The 9,627-nt window shown below is 35.4% G+C and overlaps 1 pseudogene; it reads right to left on the bottom strand.

Moving 5' to 3' along the window:
* Positions 1–717: 717 nt before the first annotated feature.
* Positions 718–1,666, bottom strand: LOC148576347 (uncharacterized; annotated as a pseudogene).
* Positions 1,667–9,627: the final 7,961 nt, after the last annotated feature.

Below are 9,627 nucleotides of genomic sequence, written 5' to 3'. Positions count from 1 at the left end.
TGGCAATTACAAGTGAGAAGCATAGCATTGCTGCAATGCACCAGAAGGCGCACAATACTGACAGTGTAATAAGGCCACCGTCAGAGTCAGGCTTGAATAAATCTGCAAGTTTAACCTCTAACAACCATGGTTTTTGATTGCGGATGGCGACTTATGGCGGTGAGGCAAAAATCCGTCATAAAATTATAGTGGATAGTGTTGAAAAAAATGGCGAAAATAGTGGATTACCTAAAAAATACATATATATGTACAAAAAAATATGCAAAAAAATTACAAATATAATAAACTATAAAATCTATTTATATAAATAATTTTTTAGTCATAAAGCATCCAATTAATGTAGCAAATATAGTAGCAAATTTTGCAAATAAACATAACATCAAGTTCAAATCGTAACTCAAAAGTCATAAGAAAGCCATAAAACAGAAGATATAAAACATAAAAACTATAAAACATCTAAATTCTATCTCTCATCAACTTCATCCAAATTAACACGATTATTATCGTGTCCCTCTGCCCCCTCATCATCCTCTGATTCAGTATCGTTAAATTGAATCTCCTCTTCTTGTTCTTCTTCATTTTCAGAATCCTCTTCATCTTCAAATTTTGGTTCTTCTTCCTCTTCCATAATTATTTCCTTTTCTTTTCCTTTTTTTGAAGCCTTAAACCCACTTGGTCCACCCTTTGCACCATCCCTTAAACCCACTTGGTTCTTCTTTATTTTATGGTCCACCCTTTGTACCCCATTGCTTCAAACACAAGGTTCCAACTCAAAGTGTTGTCATCTTGATGAACCAAATTAGCATCATCATCCACATTATCATCATCTCGAAAGGTGGCAGTCCCAATTTCTCCAACTAGCCACTCATTACACTCATCAATGTCATTGAGTGCAATAGGGTCAACTTCATCTTTAAGGTTGTACCTCTCGATGAGTTGTTGGTTATACTTTTTGAAGACCAAACTCTCAATCATTTCATGATCAAGCCTATTTCTTTTTTTAGTAAGAATATACTCAAATATACTCCAATTACGCTCACATCCTGAAGCCCTACAAGTCAAGCTTAAGATCTTGATAGCAAGGTCTCGCATGTTTGGAACTTCATGCCCATATGTCTGCCACTAAAATGCTATAAAATTAAAATAAATTTGTCTAAGATTTTAATCAAACTAAATTTATAAAGCTTTGTAAAATTTATAACAATCTTACCAGGTGAAATCTTTTTCCTCTGAGATTTTGCAAAATCTGATCCAAAAAGCCCATAGCCTGTCTTGTATAGTGCTTGCTCCTCCAATATCTTTTGTTGTACAGCTTGACTTGGCACCAATCTAGTGATTCACTCAAACCACCCCTTTGTAACTTCTAAATCCAGCTCAATGCGAGGGTTGTCATAAAATAACTCGGGATTTAGAAAATGACCAGCTGCATGCAATGGACGATGAAGTTGGCAATTCCATCTGTTGTCAATGATTTTAAAAATATCATTGTACCTGCTCTCATCATTTGAAAATGTTTTCATGATGCATTTCTTTTCCTTCTCCATTCATCATAAATATATCCCATTGGTAGCTTCTTGTTCCCATCAACAAGTCTAAGCACCCAAACAAGAGGGCTCATGATCTTAAGGGTGTACTTGACATGATTCTAAAAGGGGGGCATGATAACAATCTTTGTTGCCTGATGAGGAGAATTAGTGCCGGTCTAGAATTTCTCAATATGAAAAGAACTTCTTCGTTGCAAGCATAGCCTAGACCGACAAATAACCCTCCATCAAAGTTTAAAATAGAGACGTCACAATTCAAACTAAAATAACCGGGAGAAGAATCTCGGGTCGTCTTCTCTAGGAACTAGTGACCACAAGTGCATAAGTTTGGTTGGGAAATCGGGGGTTTCAATAATGAAGCAAACAATGAAAGGAATTAAAGAACAATCAAAATTGCAATTAATGAACTAATAAATGAATTAAAGAGCTATCTATGTAGTATGAACAAGTAAAGCTTAAAATGATTGAATTATGGTTCAAAACATAAATGGTTGCCTTGGCTTGGGTTGAGTTAGGGAATCCTTTTCTTGTCATAACCACAACTATGATAATTATAATGGATTAACTCACCTAGTCAACATTTAACATCGAAGAGTAAGTCAAGTGAGCATAGTTGTTCTTAATCCATAAATCCTAGCTAACTTACTAATTACCTTAGTAAAAAGCTAGTGTTAGTGGAAACAAGCATAACTAACAATCCAAGAATTATTACTAAATGTCAAACATTATGACTCTAGTAACCCATATACTCATTTCCCCAAGCCAATGAGTGGAAATCTACCTCATAATCAAAATTGGCATTTCAATAAACACATGGTAGGCATATTCATAAAACATGGCAAAATTGCAAAACTACTCAAAACTATGAATAACCAAAGAACAAAGTCAACAATGGCAACTCAAACAAATATATAATAACCACTAAACATCAAAATTATCAACTAAAACTCAAAATTGCAAAAGTATATATGTATTGATGAAGTGAATTAAAATATATAAAAGTGTAGAACATGTAGTGCAATTAAAGAGAAAATTAAGAAATACTTAAAATGAAAGCAAACTAGAATCCAAGATCAAAATTGAAAAATATAAACTTATAATCTAAATCCTAATTAAACCCTAAAAAAGTTGAGAGAAAACCTAAAGAAAAACTAAACTAAAACTACCTAAAACTATCTAAAAATATGCCTAAGTGTTGTATTGTATTGTATGGTCTCTTCTCCCCTTGCAAGCCCTTCCATATATGCTTCAACCAATCAGAAATGGGCCAGAAAAGCCCTCAAAATTGCAAGCCACGTGACTTTTTAATGAAGTCACGCGCTGGTACTTGTGCGTACGCACACTTGACTGTGTGCTTCTGCTTTGTTTCTTCATGTTTTCTCCCAATTGCATGCTTCTCTTCCACTCTTTTCAAGCCATTCTTACCTATTACACCTGAAATCACTCATAAAAAAATATCAAGGAATCGAATGGAATGAAAGTGGAATAAAATTGATTAAATTAAGCACAAAATAGCATGTTTTCACAATTAGACATAATTAAAGAGAAAACACAAAAGTATGCTATTTAGATGAATAAATGTGGGTTTATATGATGAAATCCACTCAATTCAATCCAAAATCTATCATCAAATATGGATTCATCAATTTCCACACACTTAAATAATAGCATGTCCTCATGCTAATCCCAATCAAAGGAGAGAAGTGAAAGGGCAAGCAACTTATTTAATGTACTACCTACATGCGTGCAACTATGTTAAATATTACCTACTCATATATTTATATTAAAGTTCCTACTAAATTTGGCAAAAAACAAACAACAAAATTCCAACCAATCAACAGTAGATCATTAGGGTTAAGGCAAGGAATTAATGCAATATGATCAATGTCCAAAGATTTGATTTGAAGTTTTTAAAAATTAATTCAGCAACTTGCAAAAAGACATAAGATAAGAGAAGGAATTATAGAATTGAGCAATTGAACCCCTCACCCGATGTGTATACGCTCTAATCGCTCAGTGTTTAGGGCTTAATCACTCAATTCTCCTTTAATCATGTTTTCTACGATTTGCTAGTCATCTAACAATCAACAAATACTTGATGTAGGAATGCAAATGTCATGAGGTCTTTAGAGGGTTGTAACGGGGTTAGGATAAGGGTAGGATTAATATGGTTAAGTGGACTAGTAGATTAGATCTTTGATTAGCTCAAATATCCCACCTAATCCTATATCAACTTATTTACACAAAAGAAAACAACCTAACTCCCCATTCTTCTCCTATCGCATATTTACTCATGCATTTTCTTTCTAATTCAACCACATATGCATTCTTTATGTAGCATTATTATTATCATTTCTCTTCTTTTTCTTTTTTTCTCTTTATATATATATATATATATATATATATATATATATATATATATATATATATGCAAAAGGATATGCACCAAAATATTTCTTTTATCACCAAAAAAGATGCATATGTTCTAAGTAACAAATGCATGAGTATTTACCCATTTTTTCCAAAATTTCTCGATGAATACCCAAGGTAAAATTTTTCTTTACTACCAATGTTCCTCCATAAATCTTCTCCCACACTTGAATAACACACACTCCTCAACCTAAACTAATAAAAAATATGATTTATGGACATTAATAATTTTTCGCTTAGGGAGAAAGATGTGCTTAAAATTAGAACAAAAAGAGGATTAAAAAGGCTCAAAAGCGGGTTACAATGGTAGATATAAGGGTATGGCTATATGGGTTATTAAGTTTAATTTTAAAAATGGCCTCAATCATACTAAATGCATTTAAAACATCAAATTTAGGACATAAAGACTCAAGCAAATCTAAGATCACAATCATAAAAGGAGTATAGCACAGAAGAACAAAATTTGTCGTTGATAATGTGCAACCACACCATTAAAGCTCAAATCTTACTTGGTGGTTTGTTCTAGCTCTTTTTTATGTTCTACAAAAAATATTTCAAGCAAGTTTGAAAGAGAAGTTTTTAAATCTAATCAATGGAATGCCCTGAAAGAGATTTCTTGAAAATTTCTTTGTTGTTTTTGCCAAACTTATTTCCTATACTAGGTAACATGCAAATATTTACTACAATAAAACTAGAAATAAACTAGGACACACACACACACACACACACACACACACACACACACACACACACACACACACACACACACACACACACACACACACACACATATAAGCAAAATAAATAAGGTACGGTGCAAAACATCAAAACTATCAACAAATATCCAGAAAAGACATATAAACAAAATAAGAAATATTGCAAAGTGTTCGGGAAGAGAAGTTTACGCCCCATAATTGTGAATCCTTCCCCCACAGTCCTCCGTGCAAGCATCACAATATGGGGAAAAAGGCTCAAAGGCACTCCACCTTCAGCTGGCTGATGCGGGGGCTCGGGCTACTGTAGAAAATAAATAAACAGAAAATGAGGAAGAGTTCATATGAGTGTGGTATGATAAAAGAAAATGTGTGTATTCTAAATGTGCACACGGTTAGGACACATACATTGGCAAGTTAAAACAAAAACCACACGCTTGCAAAATGAAGTATAAGTTCCTTAATTAAGTGGCCTAAGTTGCAAGACACAGAATAAACAAGGATTGAAGCACAATCAAGTTTAGGCAAATAGAACAGGAGTGAATTGAATTTAGGAAATATTGGATATTGTAATTGTGCAAGTGAAAGCACAAAATTAATATAAAAGCACAATAAACAATAACCAATCTAATAATGAAAAGAGAACCACTTATTCATCTTGAAACATAATGAAATAGTCACATGGTAAAGGTACTTGTTGCAAAAAGTGACAAACTCGACAAGAATCCAGTCAAGTCACTCAAACAAATGCAAAACATTAACAAGAAACAAGTACCGGTTTAGTGATTAATTTGATATGAAAATCATGATGAACAAGTAATTCAACTCAATTCACTTAATTCAATATTCACTCACAAATAATTTGTCCTAGGATGCAATCAAAACATGAATTTTCAAAACTACTAGGCGATGACAAGTCATCTTGTGCTAGCTTTTCAAGCATTTTTCACTTGTTTCATTAGGTTTTATGCACTTTCTTGCATTAGAAGTAAGTAATTTGGAGTGGTTTTGTATGGTTTTGTTAAATTAATCAACCATCCTTTATTTGACACTAAATCATGAGGTTTAAGCTAAAATTAGTTGGTTTTTGAATGATTTGTAGACCTTGTGAATTATTAAAACTTTGATTGGTTGTTTTGATTACTTGTAGGTGAAGAAATGGTGGAAAAAGGATTTTTTGGCATGCTTTTGAAGTTAAAACACGCTTTGGACCTTAGGCCACGCTTTGGAAAGCGTGACCCAAAGCACAAAAGCGTTACGCACAAAGAAGGCAAGGGCGCTCAGTTCACTTACCTAACTGAGCGCTAGTGGAGCATCAACAGCAAAAGCCAAGGGAGCAAAGATATATGGCGCTCAGTGAACTCTCTTAACTGAGAGCCCAAGGAACCAAAATTCACAAGGGAAAATCAATAGCGCTCAGTTAACTTTGTTAACTTTATCGGGCTCCTCATGAAAGAAAATCAAGGCGCCACACCAAGAAAAGGGGCAGCCAGGTTTCGAACCCATGATAGCAACGGGAAGCACGCTACAAACCCTTGCAAGAAAATAAGCCAAAATGACTTCACCAAGTTTCGAACCTTGCACCCAGGAAGCCAAAAGAAGCACTACACCAAGCAAGGAAGCAAAGCCATTGGGTGCTCAGTTACTTTACTTCACTGAGCGCCACTTTGCAAGGGAATTGGGCCAAGGAAATTAGTGCCGAAAAGCATCGTCCAAGGTTCGAAGGGGGAGTTCTCTCCACAAGCAAAGGGCGTTGAGTTAACTCCTTTAACTGAGCACCAGTACAAGGAAAATGTTCATCAAATGGGATAACTATGGCTCGAAGCTAGAAACCCATATTCAAGTAAAAGGGCACTACATTTGGATTCTTAACTTAGCGCTATGCAAAGCCTTGCCAAGGAGGCTTGGTTCGAAAGCCTAGGACCAAGAATTTGAGCGCTGCGTTGCCATAAGTAACTGAACGCTTCCCTGGAGCCATGCACGAGACAAACCTGGGCCAAGACTTTGAGAGCTCTGTTGGTTCAATTAACCGAGCGGTTCCCTAGAGGTGCACCATGGTTCAATTTCAATTAAAAGCCAAATTGGATCCAACTCTTCACCAAATGAAAAGCCCACTCTAAGTTCTGAAGATCAAAAATAAAAAGTGTGTAAATAGAACTTAGTTTGATTTAGAGAGGAACCCTTTACTTTCACTTTGAACTTTCTTTTATTTTGAGTTTTATTTTTAGCTCACTTTTACATTTTAGCTTGAATTGGGGAATTGGGATTGAGAGATGAGTTCTCTTTATCCTTGTTCTTACTTTTGCATTTCTTACTTTCTGTTTTTGAATTGTAGATTGAGATTGAAGGAATTTTGTTTCAATCCTTGATCTGCAACTCATCTTTGTTTTCTTCTGCATAATTCTAAGGATTGGAAATTGGATTTAGCTTTCTGGTGCACGAAATCTCTAGCAACGGTGCCAAAAACTCGGTACCACGTTTATAATCTCAAATTCTTTTTCACAACTCCGATACAACTAACCAGCAAGTGCACTAGGTCGTCCAAGTAAAAACCTTACGTGAGTAAGGGTCGATCCCAAGGAGATTGTCGGTATGAAGCAGGCTATGGTCATCTTGTAAATCTTAGTCAAGCAGATTCAAATGGTTATGTGATTTTGATAATTAAAATATAAAATATAAAATAGGATTGATAAACCCATATTTTATGATATATTTTATGCTTAGTTTGAGTGATTTATTCAATCCTTCACCCACTTATTCATATTAATTGCATGGTTTTACTTTCCCTTCCTTATTATATGATGTATGTAAAAAATATGTTTCCTATGCTTTAAAATTAACTATTTTAATTACCTTTATTTCCATTCGATGCCGTGATTCGTGTGTTGAGTAGTTTCAGATCTTCTAAGGCAGGAATGACTCAAAGGATGGAAAGGAAACATACAAAAATGGAAGGAAAGCACAAAACAGAGTTTTTGAAGAAACTGGCAGCCACGCAATCGCATGGGCGACGCGGTCGCATGCCAGCGCGAAAAGGCATTGACGCGGCCGCATGACTGATGCGACCGCGCACCTCGAGCGAAACACATATGACGCGGTTGCATGACTGACGCGACCGCGTGACAAGGAAAACTCCGAATGACACGACCGCATGACCCACGCGGACGCGTGACAGAGGCCACGCACCAAAATTGTAGAAAATGCTCCCAGCAAATTCTGAAGCCCTTGTTGGCCCAAATCCAAGTCCATAAGGCATAGACCAGTGGTTATGAAGTGGGAGAATGCATCCATTCAAGGAGAGTCTCCACTTTAGTTAGTTTTTCATGATTTAGATTTAGTTTAGAGAGAGGTTCTCTCCTCTCTCTTCTCTCTTTAGGATTAGGATTTAGAATTAGGATTTTATTCGCTTTCAGGATTATCTCTTTATCAGGTTCAATATTCCCTTTTATTTACTTTTGCAATTTAATTATGAATTCTTCCATGTTACAGATTACTCTTTTGAATTAATGTTATTTGAGGTATTTCAGTTTAATATTGCTTTATTTTATTTATGTTACTATTGTTCCCAATCTGAAGACATTTTTATTCCAGTAGATTTACTTTTCTCCTTTTGGTCTTGGTTAAGAAATTAGTAACTCAGGAGTTATCAAACTCAAACATGATTGATAATTGTTATCTTTGTTAATTAAATTGAACTTCAATAATCCCAATCTTTTCTTAGGAAATAAATAGGATCCGAAGATTAAACCAATTAATCCCTTGACCTTCCTTTATCTTAGTAAAGGTTAACAAAGTGGAATTAAGATTCAATTCTCATCATCATTGATAAGGGTAACTAGGATAGGACCTCCAATTTCTCATACCTTGCCAAAAGTTTATTTACAGTCATTTATTTATTTTACTTGCCATTTAAATTGCTTGTCTTCATTTACTTTATTTGCTAATTAAACTATTCACTCCTCATTCTCAAAACCCCAATTTACAATCTCCATAACCAATAATAAGAACATACTTCCCTGTAGTTCCTTGAGAAGACGACCCGAAGTTTGAATACTTTGGTTATCAATTTATTTAGGGGTTTGTTACTTGTGACAACCAAAACGTTTGTACGAAGGGATTTCTGTTGGTTTAGAAACTATATCTACAACGCGACTATTTTTATAAATTCTTTACTATCAAAAATCCTAACGTCAAAATGGCGCCGTTGCCGGGGAACTGCAATCGTGTGCCTTATTATTGGTTATTGTAAATATTTTTCTTTTACTTGTTATTTGTCTTTATTTTCCCCTTTTATTTTTATTAGCTACTATGAATTCTCACCCTTTTCGCTTTGAGTCTGGTTCTAATGTTATTGAAAGGAATGAAAGTTATAATAGGAACATGCATCAAGGTCAGAGCAATCAAAGATGGATGGAGCCAAGAGGATCTGATCAACCCTTTAGGCAGTAATACCCTCCAAGATATCATGGACAAAGACCATTCTACAATGCATACCAAGACAATAGACATGGTGGACAACCTTGTAGTTACCAACAAGCCCCACCCTGTGCTTATAGACCATCCTCTCAACACAACTTTGAACCACCACACTCACAAGCTCCTTTTCACCATTCACCACCGTATGATCTTCATTTACCCCGATCCCAATCCAATTACTCCCAAACACCACCACTTCCCAAGGTACCACATCCAAATCTATCACCCCGAGAATCAGAGGTTCGCCTCAAGGAAACAGTAGATCAACTTCAAACAACCCTTCATCAACTGGAGCAAGCAGTAAGGCAATTATCTTCTAGACGTTCGAACATTCAAGGGCCTCCCAGAGCCCCATGTGGACAATCTAATGAAGAGTGTAGCATGAAGAAGATATTAGAAACTCCAGTGGACAAGACAGAGCATGACTTCGTACTAGAACAAGTAGAGAAAGCTATCATTATACA

This window comes from Arachis ipaensis, chromosome B1, assembly GCF_059453495.1.
Source record: "Arachis ipaensis isolate K30076 ecotype BB chromosome B1, ASM5945349v1, whole genome shotgun sequence".
Lineage (NCBI taxonomy): Eukaryota > Viridiplantae > Streptophyta > Magnoliopsida > Fabales > Fabaceae > Arachis > Arachis ipaensis.
This window is presented reverse-complemented; position numbering and strand designations above follow the sequence as displayed.